The sequence below is a fragment of the Canis aureus genome, chromosome 2, assembly GCF_053574225.1.
Source record: "Canis aureus isolate CA01 chromosome 2, VMU_Caureus_v.1.0, whole genome shotgun sequence".
NCBI classification, from domain to species: domain Eukaryota; kingdom Metazoa; phylum Chordata; class Mammalia; order Carnivora; family Canidae; genus Canis; species Canis aureus.
The window spans coordinates 45100288-45120372 of NC_135612.1; the positions used below are offsets into that span (position 1 = coordinate 45100288).

A 20085-nucleotide genomic window follows, 5' to 3' on the forward strand; every position below is an offset into this window, starting at 1 on the left:
TCTGATGTGGAAGAGAACTAGACTCTACCATATATTTGCCTTTATTATTCTGGACACTTATAAAGCAGTCAAAGAGATCTTCTCAACTATGTAATAACTCTTTGGGCTGAGATCAGGTAATTTCTGTTAGAGGCTTTTTTTCTTTCTGTGGATCAGCACTCAAATGGTTTCAAATGAACAACTCTGGGAGTACAAGGATAAACAAGGCACAATCCTTTTCCTCTGAGAGTTCAAAGCATAGTGTAAGAATTTGTGCATGAGTCTAATGCAAAATGCAACAGCTACAGAAGCAAAGATTCGAGTAGAGTTTTGTGAACATATATATAATTGTGGGGCTGGAGGCACTTGGGTGGTTCAGTTGGTTAAGTGACCGACTCTTTTTAAAAATTTTTAAAAATATTTTTATTTATTTACTCATGAGACACATGAAGAGAGGCAGAGACATAGGCAGAGCAGAAGCAGACTCCCTGTGAGGAGCCTGATGCAGGACTTGATCCCAGGACCCCAGGATCAAGACCTGAGCCCATGGCAGACCCTCAACCACTGGCCACCCAGGCATCCCAAGCAACCAACTCTTGATTTTGGCTCATGATCTTAGACTTGACATCAAGCCCCGTGTGGGCTCCACACTCAGCAGGAAATCTGCTTGAGATTCTTTCTCTCTCTCTCTCTCTCCCTCTGTCGTGTCCCACATCCCCACCCTGTGCACATGGGCACATGCACGCTCTGTCCATAAATAAAAAAAAAAATTGTGACTAGAGGAAGCTGGAGAGAATGAGCAGGCATGAGTTGGAAAACCCATTTGCAAGTGGATGAAGGTAACACATTTTTTTTTTCATTCCACTTCATATGTTCTTATATAATGTGGTTTTGTATCAGGATAATTGGAGTTGTTGCTCTTTTCAAGACCTTTTTATTTTGAAAGAATCTTAGAGGTACAGAAGAATTCAAAGATAGTACAGAGAATTCCTCTACACCTTTCATCCAGTTTGCTTTTACATAATCCTAATACTGATACTAACAAAGTAAGACTGTGTGTGTGTGTGTGTGTGTGTTTGTGTGTATAAAGTATAATACTATTAACTATACTATACTACAGGCTTTCTCAGATTTCATCATTTTTTCCTGAAATATATACATTGTATTTCTGTTCTAGTATCCAATGGGAGATCCAAAAATCACACTTGGTCTTTAACTTGAAATTCTCCTTAGCCCGATTTAGATAATGGGCTATTCACCGAGTATTTGTCTAGTCTGAAGTCAAGAAGACTGGAATGGGAGCTGCAACATGCCGGTGGAGGCTCAGATCAGTCATTAATGAAACACGAGGCCTGTCAACTGGATGGTTGTGGGGATCAAACATGAAAGCACTCTGAAAATTATAAACTGACTATCCTCCAGTGAGATCATTTATTCTTTCATCAATCATTCAGAAAACCTTTCCTGAGTGCCAGCCGTATCTCAGACATTGCATTAGGCACAGAGGCCACAGGATGCTTGACTTCCATTCATCTCTTACTGGAGCTTTTAGTCTTGTAAGGCTGATCCTTAAGTATTTATTGAATGCCTACCATGGGTCCTAGGATACTGATTATTAACTTTCCAAGACAGTGCACTGTCTGAATATTCCATAGCGTGTCTGAAAGAGTTAATGTGTTGCAAACACCTTGGCAGTGTCTGGGGAACTTCTCCCTTGATGAAGGCTGCAGATGCATTAGGGCTCAAGTACGTATTTTCTTTTCCTCTCTGTTTATGTCTCTGTTTTCTGTAAAGTCTCCTAAACTGCAGTAGTATCTACCAAGTTCTCTGACAATGCCATAAATTTCATTAAGAAGATGAAGCCTTATGGGACAATTAACTCCAAAAGTGGTACAAAGCAATAGCAAGGAGATACTGGCCTGTAGTACTTAGCACTAGCTCTGAAATTGAGATAAGCCCTATCAACTCGGGGTTGTGTTTAATGTTCACTGCCGCTTCCATACCACAGCTACAACCTAGCGGTCACCGTGTTAACACTCCCCAATATCTATTACAATTAGTTTTTGATTAAGAGGCCTTACATGGCTTTTGAAGCCTTTTATGTTGTGTCAAATGGCCAGTGATGGAGTGACATGGGCAGACACCTCCCAGTAACAAAGCATCTTGTAAAAGGTTTCAAGTGAACTATTTTATCATCCTAATGGAAACCAGATGACTCGAACTCCCCCCTGTAATTTCAACTATTTACTGAAGAGTCCTTGTTTTGAATTACTTAAAAGATTTATTCCTAAATGCCTACCTCACGCACTAAGAATCGCTAATAATGGTGCCATTTGGAATTTGGGAACACTTTTAGAGGTGACTGAGGCAATTTTCACAGAAAATTTATTTTATTTTATTTTTTGTTTTCTTTTGATTTTTAAAGGAAGAGATACCCCTGTCTTTTTCTAGTAGTTAAATATTATTTTAATTATTGTGCAGGAGGCCTTTTTCTGTGGAGTTATGCCTTCTCTGATGGGGTTTTTTGGCAACAAAAAAGTTTATTTTTTAAGAGAAAGGTCACTGGTATTTTTCAGGAAGAAAAAACTAACTTTGTTTGTTATGTAAGATTTAATTCTGCACCAGCACAAAATACATGTTATTTTTATAAAGTAAAATTTTATCAAATTTTTGATATGAGATCAAAGAAAGAATTATTTAAAGAACTTTTATGAACTATAAATATACTTGTAAATTTAATGAAAATAGTATATAAATAAGATATAACATATGAATATGAAACATATCAGCATTTTTCATGACTGTCTTTTTATTGTCTTTGTGGCATTGGCCACGTACTATCTTTTGAACCTCAGTTTTGTCATTTACGATTTGGGGTTGGACTAGATGTGCCTGCATTTTCATTCACCTCTAGAAATTATTGGTTCAGGGCACTTGGGTGGCTCAGTGGTTGAGCATCTGCCTTTGCCAAAGGTCGTGATCCTGGGGTCCTGGGATTGAGTCCCACATCAGGCTCCCTGCATGGAGCCTGCTTCTCTGTCTTCCTGTGTCTCTCCTTCTCTCTGTGTCTCTCATGAATAAATAAATAAAAATCTTAAAAAAAAAAAAAAAGAGAAATCATTGGTTCTGTGATATCTGATGTGCTGGAGACTATTAGCTCCTACAGTATAAGGGCTTCATCGTGGAGAATGTGACATCCTGAGTTGACACCTGTTTACCCTTCGGTGTGGTACCCGACTCATTGAGGCTCAGATTTTCTCCCATGTAAAATAAGGACAGTGATCTCTACTTCACTTACAATTACAAGTGTAATTATAATTTGGTTACAATTAATAAGTAAAACCAGGTGTGTAGAATGCCCCATAAATGGTAGCCTCTCAATTTCTATTTTCCTTTTTATCTTTCATTTCCATATTGTTGAATATTGTCTAGTACAGTGTGAATGAATGGGAAATTACCACAATGTTTGTATGGACATCATTCTATTATAAGCATTTAGTGAGCACTTGCTAATTGCTCAATGTCTTATTAAGCTTGAGAATCTTGAGATTAGAGGCAGAATCCTCACTTATGTGCAGATTGGACTGTAGACAATAGAAAATTTAATATTTATTCATTTAAAATATTTACTTATTTTAGAGAGAGCATGCAGCATGCAAATCCACAAGCATATGTGAACAAGGGAGGGGGAGGGGCAGAGGGAGAGAGAGAGAATCTCAAGCAGACTCCCTACTGAGCACAGAGCCCCTATAGGGGGCTCAGTCCCAGGACCCTGAGATCATGACCTGAGCCACAGCTAAGAGTCAGATGCTTTAAAGACTGAGCCACCCAGGAGCCCCAGCAGAGAATTTTAATAGAATCAGCAGAGATGCATGGAGAAGAGTCAACCATCCAGTCTAGGTTCTCCAGTTGGGGCTTTATCATTCATAGGGTGACTCTTTTTTTTACATGGTCCCGTATGTCATTTCAGGTAGCCTTCTCAACTACCTGCTGAGCTGAGGGGGTTGGGTGGTGGTGCGGGGTGGGGAGGCATTATCAGCTCTATATTACAGATGAAAAGCTGAAGCACTGAAATTTGGGATCTTTTATGACTGTGCTTACTAAGATTCATAAGATCCTTCAAAATAAAACTTGCTACCATCAGTGTCATTGCAGCAAACATGTGCAAAGTTTTAAACCAACTAAGAAAGCTATAACGATCATTTATTAATATTTTCCTTATCAGAGTCTTTTTTTAAAAAGATTTTTTATTTATTCATGAGAGACAGAGAGGCAGAGATATAGGCAGAGGGGGACCCTGATGTGGGACTTGATCCAAGGACCCCAGGACCACACCCTGAGCTGAAGGCAGATGCTCAACCAATGAGCCATGCAGGCATCCCCAGAGTCTTTTTTTCTGAGTATTATTGCTCTGGGATCTGTGCATGCCATTCCTCAATACATTCATTCCACATGAGTGTGCTGCTTTCTGAGCACAGAGTGAGGTGGTGGAGGGTCCAAGATTGAACTCAGTAGCCCCTGCCTTCCTCTAGGAGTTCACAGCCCAGGTTGGTGGGGGTGGGGTGGGGAATGTGTCTACCCATGTACCCATGATTCTAGTGCAGAGGTGAGCGCTAAGGCAGAGATTGGCAGAGGTGCTCCAGGCATCAAGGGGAAGAGGCATTATGGACAGAGGTGAGGAGTCAGGTGAGGTTTTCTGGAAGAGAACACACTTGAACTTAGCTGAATTTTATGGGACACATAAAGATTTGCCTATGTCAAAAGTGAAGATGTTGTGGATAAGGCTGTAGTCTAAGAAAGATTAGGAGAGCTGCAAAAGCATGGCTTAAGGGTCAGCTGTCAATGATGAGGAGAAATTACAGTCAGCATGGGCTGTGGCCAAGTACGGAGGGACCAGACCGTGATGCCATTAGACCAACACCTGTCCCTCCACAATGGGTTCAGAAACAAGATCCCACACAGCCTCTGTATTTCATATGAAAGGTCTAACTCACATTTAACTAGTAAATATGTCCTATACCTGATTTTCTTTCCACCTCTTCTTAAACCTATCTCATTTGCTGCTTTTGGCAAGTCTGGTTTTATAGTCAACCTTAGCAGTTGGTTAGAGGCTGTTATTAATATAACCAACCTTAAATAATTTGATTTTCAGGTTGGGTACGTCACAATATCTCCTGTGGGCTTGATAGCCAAACTACACATTTATTTAAAAATTGGTTTCTTCACATTATATTTGAAAGCACTGCTACCCACTCATCTGTAAACCATTAGACCACATATATAAACGTATCTCATTTGACTTTTATTCACAGAGCTCTGAGAATGAGGTTTAGGTCCTTGCAGATATTCTGGTTTTCTATTAAGTCTATTGTCTTATTTTATTTGTTTTCTTTAAGAATATATGTATATATATTTTTTTATAGAGAAAAGTGTGTTTGAAGGAGAAGAGAGACTGTAATACATTTTAAAGGCACACTCAGACTCTCCTCCTCCTCCATGAATTTTCAGGGATTTTTGTTTGCTTTTTAAATTTATTTTAAATTTAGACAAGAAATTTAAATTGAGCTGGTATGGCCTGCAATAAATGGGTATTGTTTGGCCTGAGGAGGGTTTCAATGATTTTTCAACATTCAAAAGTCCAGAAATCTAGTAATTTGAAATGAAATCTGGCTTCCTTAAAAAAATAAAAAATGTGGGGCACCTGGGTGTGCAGTTGGTTAAGTATCTGACTGTTGATTTGGGCTCAGGTCATGATCTCAGGGTCATGGGCTCAAGCCCCATGGCTTGAGCTCTGTGCTCAGCATGGAGTCTGCTTAAGAGTTTTTCTCCCACTCTCTCTCCCTTGCCCTCTGCCCTTTCCCACTGCTCTCTTGCTCTAAAATAAATAAATAAATAAATAAATAAATAAATAAATAAATAAATCTTTTTAAAAAAAATTAAAAATATGATGCCATGAACTCATAGGATAGCACTCTGTGGGGCTCAGGCACATTCATTACTACAGTCCTGGGGGGAGTCATCTCACTCACCAAGGTTCACTGTCTATCCCCCAACCTCTTCCCCACTCCTTTGCCTTCATAACCACAGCTCTGGCTTGGCATTTCGCAGTAAAAAACAAAACTGAAACTTATGTCCACACCAAAAACTACATGTGAATGTTGATAGTAGTGAGTTAAAAGATCAGAAGATTTGTAGGGCAGTGAAAATACTCTATATGATACTATAAAGATGGATACATGTCATCACATATTTCTCCAAACCCAGAGAATGTGCAAGACCTAGAGTGAGCCCAAATGTAAACTATAAACTCTGGGTGACAACGATGTGTCAAAGTAGGTTCATCAACCATAACAAATGTACCACTCTGGTGGGGCATACATACAGAGAAGTATGGAAATCTCTATGCCTTCCTCTCATTTTTGCTGTGAACCTTAAAAAATGTCTTAAACTCCTCCCCGCCCCCCAAATAGGAGTAAATGCCAATCAGCCCATGCAAAATTTAACCCCCTCAGTTCAGAAGTTTTAATAGAACACAGGGGCATAATAACTTCAAGAACTAATACTTTTAGTGATACCTTATAGGTTAGTGAGAAAATATATTTCTTAATCAATTTTATAGATTGTCCCAACAGGTAAAACAAGGGAATAGTTAGTGATGGGCTGAGTATAACTTTTCAAACACATTTTTTACCTAGAAGTTTTCTTTATAATCCCTTCTCTTATTCTCATCTCAAAACTGTTTTTTGGGGGTGTGAATATGAAAAATGTGAACATGGAACAGAAAAATTTTCGGGATGCCTGGGTGGCTCAGCAGTTGAGCGTCTGCCTTGGGCTCGGGGGATTAAATCCCACATTGGCTCCTTGTAGGGAGCCTACTTCTCCCTCTGCCTATGCCTCTCTCTGTGTCTCTTGTGAATAAATGGATAAAATCTAAGAAGAAGAAGAAGAAGAAGAAGAAGAAGAAGAAGAAGAAGAAGGAGAAGGAAAGAAGAAAAGAAGAAGAAGAAGAAGAAGAAGAAGAAGAAGAAGAAGAAGAAGAAGAAGAAGAAGAAGAAGAAAAGAAAAATTTTCACTCTGTAGCGACCAGAAATCACTACTGGGTTTTTCTCATTCTGGGAGGGGGTGGCGGAGGGTTTCCAACCTGAGTTTGGTTGAAAGCGCGAAATTTTTTCTGGTGTTAATTATTAATGTGCCCTGTTTATGTTCCAGTTATCCGGCTAACCATTAATATCTGTTTACTCATTGATGACCTTTGCAATTTCGTACCTCTCCCTTGGTTGTAAATGTCAACCCTGCTCCTCCCCTCCCAACCTTTTTTTTTTCATATGCTCAATGTTCTCTTCCTATCTACTGGCCACCTCAAGCAACTCCTTCCCAGGGTAAAAGACCACAGGGCCACACAAATGTGATCTTCATGTCGATCAAAGGAAAGACAAGAGCTTTTACGTTAAGGGTACTAATAAGACCCAGAACATTCCTTTTCAGAATGAGCAAGAGATGTACACAAATGGCGAGTGCAAAGATCCCTGGCCCTGGGGGTGTGGGGGGGTAAGGGGGTGGGGGTAGCAGGGGACAGAAGTTGACCAGAAAAAACTTGCTTAGCTTCTGTGCTTCAGTGGAGAGAAAAACCCAGGAAGGGACTCTGAACCAGTCCTGGGGAACGGAGCCTGAGTTTCTTTTCTTTCTTTTTTTTTTTTTTTTTCAAAATGTCAGTATAAGCACTTGCAGATCCAAGCAAGCCTGCAGGATTTATCTCCAGTTCCCCAATCAGTCTACATTAACCCCAACACCAGCAAGACATTACCATTCCGCTCACTTGTAATGGCTAAAGCTGAGATTAAGCAATGCAGCTGGATTAGGGCTGCAACTGGTGACCTTAATTTTACCCATCATTGGAGCCTGTGTATATTTGACTCGTCTTAATTGCATTTACCTAATTTAAACAGACAATAGCAGCCCAAGAAAATTTTTCTACTCCCCCCTCCTCCCCAAATAATCAAAAAAGGAAGAGGAGCTATATTTTAGAAATGAAGCACAGAGCAGTCTAGCTCTGGCCGCTGCCCCGGTAACAAAAGCAGACGGTTCCCTTCGTTTTGCTCCATTAACATACTAGCACAGGGAAGGACCCATTGAAATATTATTATCTTTGCATAACAATACAATTTTAAAGTCTCACGGCGCTTCTTTATTGAAATGTTTTAAAATATTAATATCATCCCGGCCATAAATAACCATTATGGCATTCATAGAGATTAAAGTTTTGAGATATGCCCTAGGTGTAGATTCACATTTTCTCGTTCATTGAGTTCTAACTTCAGTAAAATTAGTTTTTTTAGATACAGCCCTGAACACTTGCTGTGACTGTCACTTCGTGTTGAATTTATCATATAGAATTTAAGGCGGAAGGCTGGGGAGCAATCTGTCACAAACGATTGTATTCGTAATCTTTGAGGGTTGGCATGGGGGCTGGGGGGAAGATAAGCATTCTAGAACGCTGCTCTTCATCGCCCAGACCATTCATTCGGCTCCAGCTGCTGTGGCGGTGAGAGGATTTGCGTAGACTGTGTCATGCGTTTTCTTCAAGCCTGCCTCTTTGTCGGATGGCTATGCTGCACTTCATGCACATAAATGCCTCTCAGGTTTTCTTGGCTAAATGATAACTCAGCTTGTCTTTCCCAGTGAATTTGGTAATAAATAGATACATGGGCTAGACGTGGGGTGTTCTGACTTAGTTAGATCCTCCAGTGTCCCAGAATAGACAAGTGGACTCAATCATTGTGCCAGCAACAAAACACAGACCTCCAAGGAAACACAGGGACCAGCGTTTTATGCTAAGTTTGCAATGACATGAGCTGAAAAACAATTCAAAGTCAAGGTTAGTGTTGTAACTTCATGTCAGTCCCATGCATCTGGGAGGGAAAAATGGCCCCAAAGCACTTCATTTTCCTTGAAGACTGAGTGGCTATTAGGAGAATTTGAAATGATAGGTAAGTAGAACAGTTGAGTTCATTCTCCATCTCATTGGATGTGTAGGTTTTGGTCTGGAAACTGAGCAGAGTATTTTCCCAAGGCTGCTCTTCAGCACTGTATATTTTCCCTCTGATGTGCAAAGCAAGCATTTCTTCACAACCTCTGGATTCTGGAAGTCGACTACTCTTGGTAGCTTGCAGATCTAAATCTGAGTATCAAAATCAGAGGCTTTGAACTTTGCCAATCAGAATCCCACATTTACATTTTCTCTTCATGTCACATGGTCAACAGGCTTCATTGACACATTGAAGATTTCCTTTACACATCTTATTCAAGGCAACACTGGAGATTTAGGTTTATGGAATGTGCCGGCAGCTCTGAGCTGTCTTGGCTTCTCCACTGTTGGCTTGGTCCGTGGCCCAGTATGATGCAAGCTATGCATAGCTCAGAACTCAAATTAACTGCTAGAGCAATATTGGGAGTGTGCTTGGGCCCAGGAGCTTTTCGGAGGGGTAGAAGGGGGAGTGGGGAGGCTCCCAGCTCACTTCCCACTGTGACGCAGAGGTTACCGTTGTTTGTAAAGACTTGGGCCATTAACTTCTGCAGGAAACCTGCCCTCATTGCCACCCTGCTGTCTCCTTAGGGGCCCTTGCCCTGGGTCCCCATGGGGATCTTGGGATTATCCCATTCATAGTGCTTACCACATGGCACTGAAAGATTCCCTCATGTGTCTCTTCTCCAATTGGACCTCAGCAGCCAGCACAGTGTCTGACATACAGAGATACTCACTAAAAGCAGCCAGGGCATCTGGGTCGGCTATAAGACCAAGCAGGACTAGCCACCAGAATGGTAATAATAATTAATGACAATAATCTCTTAATTGGTGCACAGTTACTCAATGGTTCTAACTACTGAGCTGGGGGATTTCTTTGTCTTGAGTTTACAGATGAGAGACAGACCTGGCAGCGTCAACAAATGTTCACCGGCCAAGTTAGGAAGTGGGACAACTGAAGGGAAAAAACTAGAATCCCGGATGCCCCCTACTTGACTCTGTATTCTGATCACATGCACCTCTGCTCAGTCGGAACAAAGACAATATTTCCATCATCGAAACATAGTGTAGCAGAAGTCACAGAGCCAGTAATGTCCAGAAAGCGGCCCCTTGTTCAAAAAAGAAGCATGTCTGCTGTTCAGGCCTTGCCTCTGCTTCTCTTCCAGAGGCTCTCAGATTACCTCTTATTTTCAGTTTTGGTGTTAGTTTTTTTTTTTTTTTTTCTGCAGCATTTCATTCTTAACATTTTATAGTATGTTGGTGGCCCCTTTTCATATTTCTACCTGAACTAGACTCCTCGTTTCACCACATCTAGCTGTGCCATCTTCATGTCTAGCTATGTCATCTTGGACAAGTTACTGGACCTCTCTGGGCCTCCGTTTCTTCCTCTGTGATCTGTGTGCACAGGGTTGGCTTGGGGAGCACTATCCTAATACTTTTAAAGATCCCAGAAAAGCCGGAGAGGGCAGTGGATGTGAGATATCATGATTCATCGTTTCCCTCTATCCTGGTCTCCTGTGGTGGCCACTGTCCTGGCCTGTATGAGCTTCATTACTTCTGTGGCTCTGCTGCCCACAGGTGCCTTGGGTACAAGGAAATAGTTGGTGGAATGTTTGCTGAGCCCAGTGGCCTGGGCCTGGTCCTAGCATCTAGTTATCTAGACATGGCTTAAAGCCATTCTCCTTGTGGTCCAGCTGCTTCCCCAGGGGGCAGCCACAGATGGGGACCCAGGCCCTGCCAGAAGCCGGGTCTTCTGGCCTTTGCCCCCTTCCCAGCTATCAGAATCTCTCTCCTCTTCCCTTCCTCTCTCTCTCTCTCTCTCTCTCTCCTCTTTCTTTCTTTCTCTCTCTCTGCTCTCAAAGTTCCCAAGCTTCTCCCCTCATCCTCCTGGCTGGCATGATCTCCTCCCGGAGTGTGGGGCTTTGGGGAAACAAAAGCCAGGTGTCTTGGCTTCGGCCTCTCAACACGAGCCTCCCCAGGGCAGGGGCACAGAGAGGCCTGGCTTCCTTTGTAGAGCGGAGAGCCGGCAAACGCTGAGATAAAAACACAAATTAATATATCAGTAAATTATCCTGCCATGCTGACATACTCTCTAATCAGGAGGACAGTGAAAACACGGGGAGGATGCCAGCAAAGAATCTGGAGGAGGAGGGAGGAGCCACAAAGACCAGGGCTGGAGGAGGAGCAGACCTTTGGGAAGCTTCAAAGTCTGAAGCCTTCCCCCGAGATTCCCCAGAGTGTGTGGGGAGCAGCAGCCAGCTGCCAAGGGAGTGATGGGCAGGGGGGCAAGACAGAAAGAAATGAAGAGGGATCCCTGGGTGGCGCAGCGGTTTAGCACCTGCCTTTAGCCCAGGGCTCGATCCTGGAGACCCGGGATTGAATCCCACGTCAGGCTCCCGGTGCATGGGGCCTGCTTCTCCCTCTGCCTATGTCTCTGCCTCTCTCTCTCTCTCTGTGTGACTATCATAAATAAATAAAAATTTTAAAAATATATTTAAAAAAAAAAGAAAGAAATGAAGAATAAGAGGAACTTCAGAAGGAAGGGGCAGGGCAGAAGAGGCAGGTAAGGATGAAGAATCGAGAGGCACACGTCTGAGAGCTTCCCATGTGCCAGGCTCTGCTTGTGCTGGGACTGGACACCACCTGACTTTGCAGCCAGCATCCCAGCCACCGCTGCCCCACTCCGTCCTGCACACTCTTGCCCTTATGCCCATTGGAAAGATGAGAAAACTGAGGGGGCATAGATAAAGCTGGGTGGACATCTCCAATTTCCCACATCCAGTCGGTGATGGGACCGAGTTTGCAGCCAGAGAATCTGAGGCTGCACTTAACCACTTTGCTCTCAGGCTCCCTGCTGCCAAATCCTTGTCTTGATCAAATAGGGGTGCCGGGAAGTCATGTCCTGTCAGCTGGGGAATCTGGTGGTCGCTAAGAGGAGACTGAGTTCATACCTGTTCAGCCAAGAAGACATTCAGAATAGAAAAGAATATGAGCCTCTCCTCCCAGGACTTCAATATAATCACAACTGTCAAAAGGAAGGAATAAAGCAATCACATCCTACAACCAATGAAGAGCTTACGTGAGGGACACCCGGTGGCTCAGTGGTTGAGCTTCTACTTTTGGCTCAGGTCGTGACCCTGGAGTCCTGGGATCGAGTCATGCATGGGACTCCCCAGAGGGAGCCTGCTTCTTCCTCTGCCTGTGTTTCTGCCTCTTTCTCTGTGTCTCTCATGAATTAATAAATAAAATCTTAAAAAAAAGAGCTTATGCAAATATGGCCTCATTGGCCCTACCCAACCCCATCAGACCAGGCCCAGGGCACTAGTGCCATTTTCTAGATTTGGACACCAAGGATGCAGGAAACTGAATAAGAGGCAGAGTTCAAGGCTGAACACAGACCTATAGGCTTGAAATTCAATGCTGGCAGGATGGTGCACATGGTCTGTCAAGGTGGTCCACAGCTGCATGCTCAGGGGCTGGCCAGAGAAGTGGGGCGGGGGGGGGGAAGGAATATTCCTTGACCCCATGCTCACTGCTGGGCTCACTCAGGGGAAAGGGACATTCAGGATGGTGGGGATTGTCAGGATGGGAAGGGACTGGAGATCTTTTTAGGGAGATCTCAGTTTCAAGTTTTTGATTCAGCAGAAGAAGGGAGAGAGTGAGATTCATGATACAGAGTAAAAGTGGCAGAGGAGTGCAGGAGCAGCCTGCAGGGTGCAAAGCCAGGAGGGGAAGAGGAAATGCAACAGGGATGGAGCAGTGGCTTCTGAGCAGAGAATGCTGGGCCTGCAGTTTGGAGAAGAAAGAGACAGGAAGACAAAGTAGGCAACGCAAAGGGAAGGAAGTGGCGAAGAAAGCCAACATGTGGCCGATTGGGAAGTTGTCCTCAGGAGCTAGAAAATGCTGCCTGGAATTTGTACAAAACACAGCAATCTTGCTGTGTTAAGGGAATATCATGTGTGGGGGCAGGAGAGGAAACACCTGTGTAAAGAATGATGTGGGAGCATCAGAGCCACACCTAGACCAGAAGATTCGGGAAGACCAATGGGTGTCATCACCATGAGAACAGAAAATAGCATCGCTTAAGTTTTGGCCAAAAGAGAAGAGAAAAAAAGGCAGGCAATAGGAAAAGGGAGGACAAAACAAAACAAAATAAAATGTTTTGTTCTCTTTTAAAAAATGTTCTTTTTAAAAAAAATATTTTATTTAAATTCAATTTGCCAACATACAGCAAAACCAATGTTCTTTTCAGAAGTTGCTAGGGTCGTAATAGAAATGTTTCAGCTGTCACTATTAGACCAATGTTTCCTGAACATGACTATAATAACCCCTCCTTTAAAACAAAATATTCTTAAAGACCGTCTTTCACATCTTGTGGAATGATTGTTTTATTAGTAGTATTAAAGTAAGCCTCTTTTGCCCATAAATTCTTCCCCCCGGAATCATAGTAGATTTTGAGTTTTCAATCGTGGCTAATAATTCTTCCCCGTTTTGCTGCTTTCACGGTGCCCGCCTCTGTATGACATCTGGTGAGGTATCAGCTGGAAATCCAGGCTTGTTAGCATTTTCCCTGTGTTCCCATCACAGGATGGTGGGTGTCGGCCTTAGAGACCCTTCCAGGGGTGTAGACAGGGGCCTGGCGCCCTGCTCTCACAGCTATTTTGACTGCCCTCGAGATTTTGCTTACTTGCTTGGTTCTTAGCTTCCATTCAGAGAGCAGAATTTTCCAGTTAATTGACCTCTAAATAGTTGAAGCATGATTGTGTTATTGCTACTAATATTGGCATTGCATAAAAGCCACAGAATCAGCCTGCAGATTATACACTGCTGAGGCCCTTTAAAGAAACAGTTAATCCAGAGATTAGGCTGCATATTTCGAGGACTTTTTCAAATTTTTTATCATGCACACACGCTCATCTGATGCTTGTAACAGTGGCGAGCATATTGTTTGTCAAATGATAGTGAACCATAATGTGAGAAATACATGCCAACCTACTGGTGAGGTTAAGAAGGCCAGGAATTTGGCCATGATCAAACACATTCCTCTACTTTCTACAACTCCATGAGGCAAGAGTATAAACTCACTTGTGGAATTTATGCTGTTTTCCTCAAGTGGATTTGATGGAGGCATTGCACTGGGGGATGTTTCGGTGGCTTTCATTTTTATGCATCTTTTTCTAACAAACTACAGATCCCAGAATTTAAACAATGCAGGAATTAAGGTTAACTTCTGGCTGTGTTAGGTGAGCTTCTATCATTGAATACATCCCAATCACTAGCCCCAAAGGTTATACCCAAGATACTTCTTTGGGTGAAACTAAGAAAGGGCATTTGAATCAAAACAGTTGCATGAAAGGAAAAAAAAAAGTTAATACTAAAATGGCTTCCGGGTGAAGATAACTAATAGTGTCACTTTGTGCTATACTTAGTGTAATTTGTTTCATACCAGGCATTACTTTTATCCCTCCCCCCCGCCCAGTATTTTATGCTGAAAATTTTTTTTGAAGAATAAACTTACTATGAAAGATTTTAATCATGGAAGCTGAATGAAGTGGACAGTGAACATCCAGATACCCACCACTTAGATTCCACAATGAACATTTTACTCTCATTGCTTTATCCTATTTTTTTTTCACGTTTCCATTCTTCTATTCAATCATGCATTCCTATTGATGTTTTCATGTTGATTTTTGGATACATTTCAACATAAGTTGCAGGTGTATTGGTGCCTTCCCCGCCAACTATTTTGGCATGCAGATCCTTAAGTAGAGTTCAATATTGACAGAATTGTTTTTGAGACACAGTGTCATGTACAAATTTTAAGTACATCTTTAGATTTATTTTGGCAGATGTATGCAACCTTGTAAATCAAATGACTGTCGAAATCTGCAATATTTCTATTATTCCAGAGAATTCCCTGATGCTCATCGTGGTCAATCCCTGCCCCATTCTCCCATAGACAACTGGCATTCTCATGTTCGCTTAGTTAAGTTTTGTTTTCACCATAGATTAGTTTTGCCTGTTTTAGAACATTTTTTTTTTTTTTTTTTTTTTTTAGAGTTTGATATACATGCCCTAAGAGCACTTTAGGTAAAGCTTTTTTACCTGACATAAAGATTTGGAGAATGATCCATGTCATTGGGTATCTGGGGAGTATATTTCTTTTTGTTACTGAGTACTATTCCATTGTATGAATATAGCACTAGATGATATTTTAAGAAGGATAAAATATGTAGTACCATAGAAATTCCAGGGAAGAGTTTCTAAGATGACAAGAGGTTGGGGAGGCCAGGGGATTTGAGATATTTACCATAAAAAAAGAGAGCATATTTAAAAAAGGACATGAGAACTACCTTCAAATATCTAACACAAATGTCAGCAAATGTTTTTTTGTAATAAGCCAGATAGTAAATATTTTATGCTTTGTTGGGCCATATGGTTTTTGTCATAACTACAAAACTCTGACCTTACAGTAGAGTGAAAGCAGCCACAGACCCTGTGTAAATGAAGAAGTGTGATGGTGTTCCAATAAAACTTTATTTATGGACACTGAGGTTTGAATTTCAGATATTTTCATTGTCGTGAAGTATTAGGACTTTTTTTGATTTTTTCGACCATATGAGTATTTGAAATCCATGCTTAGCTCATGATCCATACAAAAGCAGGCCAGACTTTGCTAATACCTGACATAAAGGACTGTCAAACTGATGGAGGAATAACTATTACTCTGTTTAAGGCTAGGGGCCATATGAAAACTTAAAGAGGTAGATCTAGCTTAGAGAATCAAAGATCTTTCTATTAGGTCGTGTTGAAATTACTCTGTGTTCTCACCCTGTCTCTCTCCTCCCTGGTCCCCAGGCTGAAGGGACAGGCTCCAGAGCTCCTTAGTTCATTGAATTCCCCAATTTCCCTCTCCATCTAGCTATGTGACCCAGTGCAAGGTATCTAACTCCTTCCCGTTTCCATTGATTCATATATAATGTTAGAGGCATTGTAAAGACTCAGGAAGTTAGTGTATACCAAGTCCGAAGAACAGCACTGATTTACAATCAGTATCCCATAAACTTAGCACAGCGTCTGGCACATGGTATGTGTGAAGTTAAGTGTCATGATCATAATAATTATCATCATGATATTGTTGTTCTGTTAATACCACTGGGAGGCTGGATAGACGTGTATGAGAATTTTGTTGAAGGAATTCCTACTTTTCATGGTAGGCTGATCTAATACATGCTTAGATGCTTTCTAGTTTCAGCAATTAGCCTTCTCTTCAATTTAGTGCCTGAGGCCTCAACCCTGAGACTCAACTACTGTTGAAATTCAGGAAGACTCGGCACAATATTTTCATCATTTACATTCACTAGCCTCTACAATAAGTTAAAAGAATGTTTTGTTTCTACTCCGTCTTTCCCAATTTTGGATCTTAGACTTACCTCTCAGGGTCCCTTATTAACTATAAAGACTTATGCAGCTTGCTGCCTGATAGTAATGCTACTTTAATTTTTTCTCCATATGAGAGAGTGAGGAGGGATCTTTGCTTTGTGATGGGAAATGAGTTACACCAAAAGCACTAAGCAAGGTCATGATTCTTTCTGTGAGCTGTACTTACTTACCTATTTGATGATGCTGAATAACTGGACCGTGGTGGGGGTATCGTGAGATCAGGTCTAGGTGTCATGGGATGTCGTGTAACTGTGTCCCAAGACACCATGATTGCTGCTGCCTGTCGGGAGGAGAGTGATAAAGGTAGAGTTGGCTATGGCAGATGTCCATTGGCACCTCTTCATCTCCTGCTTATAACTCTTGCCTAATATTGCTGTGTTCGTTTACTTGCTCTCTGACATTTGTGTTTCCAAGCCCATTTATCTTTATTGGTGTCTATCTACTTTGCCTTACTTCACTCTGTTCCTGGCTGGAATGATGGTCCCGATGTCTAGGGGTGGTAAAGCACAATATATAGTCACAAAAGAGCCCCAGAAGAGACATGAGAGACTATTAATGGCAACATATTTACTCTCTAGATGAGAAAACCATGGCTCAGATAATATAGAACCTCATGGGCTCCTCATGTGGTCCAGTCCATTGTTCTGTTCATTAGGCCATGTTAATCTTTGTCTATAAGTAGGATCTGGTATTTGGGGGGCATGAGACCCACACTCATGCCTGAAATGTAGAGTTTTGTTACTACTTCCACATGAGGATATGCTACAACTGGAATAATAGTCTCTATTATATTGAACATTTAGTGATGACATTAATAAATATTAAAGCCTAATCCTTTTTTAAGCCCTCTTTGGAGATGTCTTTATTCTTTCCTATGTTGGAATCTCAAAACATGACATTGGTTTCAACCTTTCTGTAACTCCAAAATCCTAGCGGAGAAGAAGGGAGGTGCTCACCACAGCAACCCCCCAAGAAGTTAAGGTGAAAGGGGGAATGAAAAGCTTTCTGGTGAGTGAAGCTCCTAGCCTTTTGACATCAGCAGGAATGGACTATCCTCCTTAACCTCTCCTACTTCCACATCACTTAATAAACACTTCCAATCATCTCATATATATTTTGAAGCATGAAAGAATTTGAATCAACTCTCAATTATTTTCCATCTTGATCACCACATGCTTAATAGCAGAGGAAGCTTCAAGTTTCCACAAAAACAATATCATAAGAATTATTGATCTTAGGAGTAAAGATTATTCCTCTCTCCCTAACTGACTCTCTGGACTTTTTGGATTTGGCAACTATGGCTTTGAATGCAAAGGAATTCTGCCTTTTGTAGTATAATGGAAAATGACACACTAACATGAACTATGCTGATCATTGGCCCAAATTCTTTTTTAAAAATATAGTATAAGGGTGCTTGGGTGGCTCATTCGGTTGAGCATCCGGCTCTTGGTTTTGGTTCAAGTCATGATCTCATGGATGGTGAGATCCAGCCCTGCCTCAAGCTCTGTACTCAGCGGGGAGTCTGCTTGGATTCCCTCCCTCTGCTCCTTCCCCTCTCTAAAATAAATAAATATTTTTAAAACACATATCTATGAAATTGGAAAGCTATCTTACCCTCGTGTGTAAGAAATCTATGTTAATGACATTCGTTTAAGGAAAAGGTCCTTTTTAAGAAGAATAAAGGATTCTGCTGTCAAACAAGTTGTTTGAATTTGTTTATCACAGTGGAGGCTTCAAGATCACACATCTCCATTAGGAGATGCAGGGTCACAGAAGGGTCTGCAAAAGATAGCCAAAGCCAAAACTGACTGTTTTTCCTTTCAAAGTCCTGTCTGTTTCCTTCACTCTCTTCAAAACACCCTTAAGTAGACAGATGTATCTCGAGGTCAAGGTAAAAAAAATAAATAAATAAAAGTCAAAAAAAGGAAAAGACATAGAATAATGAGAGTTTTCTTTTACTATCCAATGGTCATGCATTTTGTGTATTTTTTTGCATTTAAAAAATTTTTATTTAAATTCAATTAATGAACACATATTATTGGTTTCTGAAGTAGAGGTCGCGCATTTTAAAAACCTATCATTATGAAGAGAAAAATGAAGCCAAGTGTCTGATTAGAAGATGAGCTGCACAGTAGAACAATGTTCCACGTTGTCAGGATTCTGACTCAGGCGGCAAAAGCCACTGAATGAAATAGTCGAATCCCCACCATGGAGGAAAGATGGCTTTAAAGTTGGAGCAGAAGTATTTGTTTAGTGTGGGGAGAATCAAGAGTTTCTGGTATTTACGGCAGAAAATACAACCACCCCCAGCCTATCTTTCAGAACAGGAATGCATGGTTAAATTGCCCTGCTTGTCCTTAGCAACCTCAACTCAGAGGCCACATTTTTTCTTCTCTAAGAAGCAAGTGGGAACTTGAAAAGTATGTAGCATGTCGTGAAAAGGGAGCAGTGAACTTTGCTCAGGTCTGCAGCCAGCACTGAAATCTGAACCTTCAGAGGGTTTGCGACGGCGGGATTCCCGCCCCCTTCCTCTGAAATCCCTGTATATCCAGTGCCTTTGCAAAATACCTTGGTCTCGGATCAGAGAAGTCCCTACCCCGAAGAGAAAACCTGCTCTCTCAGTATTCCTGATGTCATTTAAAAGGAAGTACTAAAAACAAAAACCAAACATGAAATCCACCTCTCTGATGATCAAATTTCACCTGGTTTTCTAGAGCTGGGGGACGTGTAGAAAGATTTCTTTTTGCATTCATTCTGAAAGTAGCTTTCAAAATTTTTAAAGATTCCCCATGGCGAGATTATCACCGGTTGGAAAGATTTCCCTCCCTATGACCGAGGGAGAAAAAGATCTTGAAAAGCCTGTGCATTCAGGCTGCTTGCAGTACGAATCTTTTCACGACAGCAAGTTACTTGGTAACTTGAGCTTGTGTTCGTTCCTGAAATTCTTTCACATAATTGAAGATTAATTTGATTCCCTAGATTGTTGAGGGTTGTTGACAGTGGGGGGCTGGGGTGGGTGGAAATAGATTATTCAAATCACAAAGAAGTAGGTGTGTCCTAAGTGACTGTTCTATTACTGCTCAGAAGTGTTTGCCTTCCTCAGTATTCATCAGACTCGGAGCTGTAGGATCGCGCTGCTGGGAGAAAGGAGAGGGCCCTGCTAGCGCTCCAAGAGCAGGTGAACCTCAGAGAAACTGAAATATTTTGTCAAGAGAGTTCTATGTATGAATGGCCCCTCCAGAATCCATTACCGCCCAAACAAGCCAACTCAAGGGCTCTGGCTTTCTCAAGTGTCTAATGTAAACAATATGAAAGTCAATAGTGGGGGACATTCCAAGATAGTATTAACACGATTGATTTATTGATGGTTGCACAATGGGAGGTTATCTTTTGTTAATTGACTCGGTAAATAAACTCATAGGCGACAGGGGATGGGGGAAAGTAGCTGGTGCAGGGGAAGGTGAGGCCCCCCTGGATTGCCATTTGTTTCTTCAACTCCCAGCCTTTCTTGGTAAATTGCAAATACCATTCCCTCTGCCAACCTCAAACACAGGTTAGCAGAGTTAATTGTCCCCAGGACTCAGCCTCACCCCCCACCCCCCAGCCTGTGAGGGGAAGACTGCAAAGTGTTGTATTCCTGT

General features: G+C 41.7%; 1 long non-coding RNA gene across 1 annotated transcript in view; it reads right to left on the reverse strand.

Moving 5' to 3' along the window:
• The window catches only part of LOC144297130 (uncharacterized), a 200023-nt gene that overhangs the window by 11185 nt on the left and 168753 nt on the right, over window positions 1–20085 (reverse strand). The window contains exon 2 of the long non-coding RNA XR_013364221.1: window positions 16615–16724. This is a non-coding gene — a long non-coding RNA (uncharacterized LOC144297130). The remainder of the gene's footprint in view (window positions 1–16614; window positions 16725–20085) is intronic.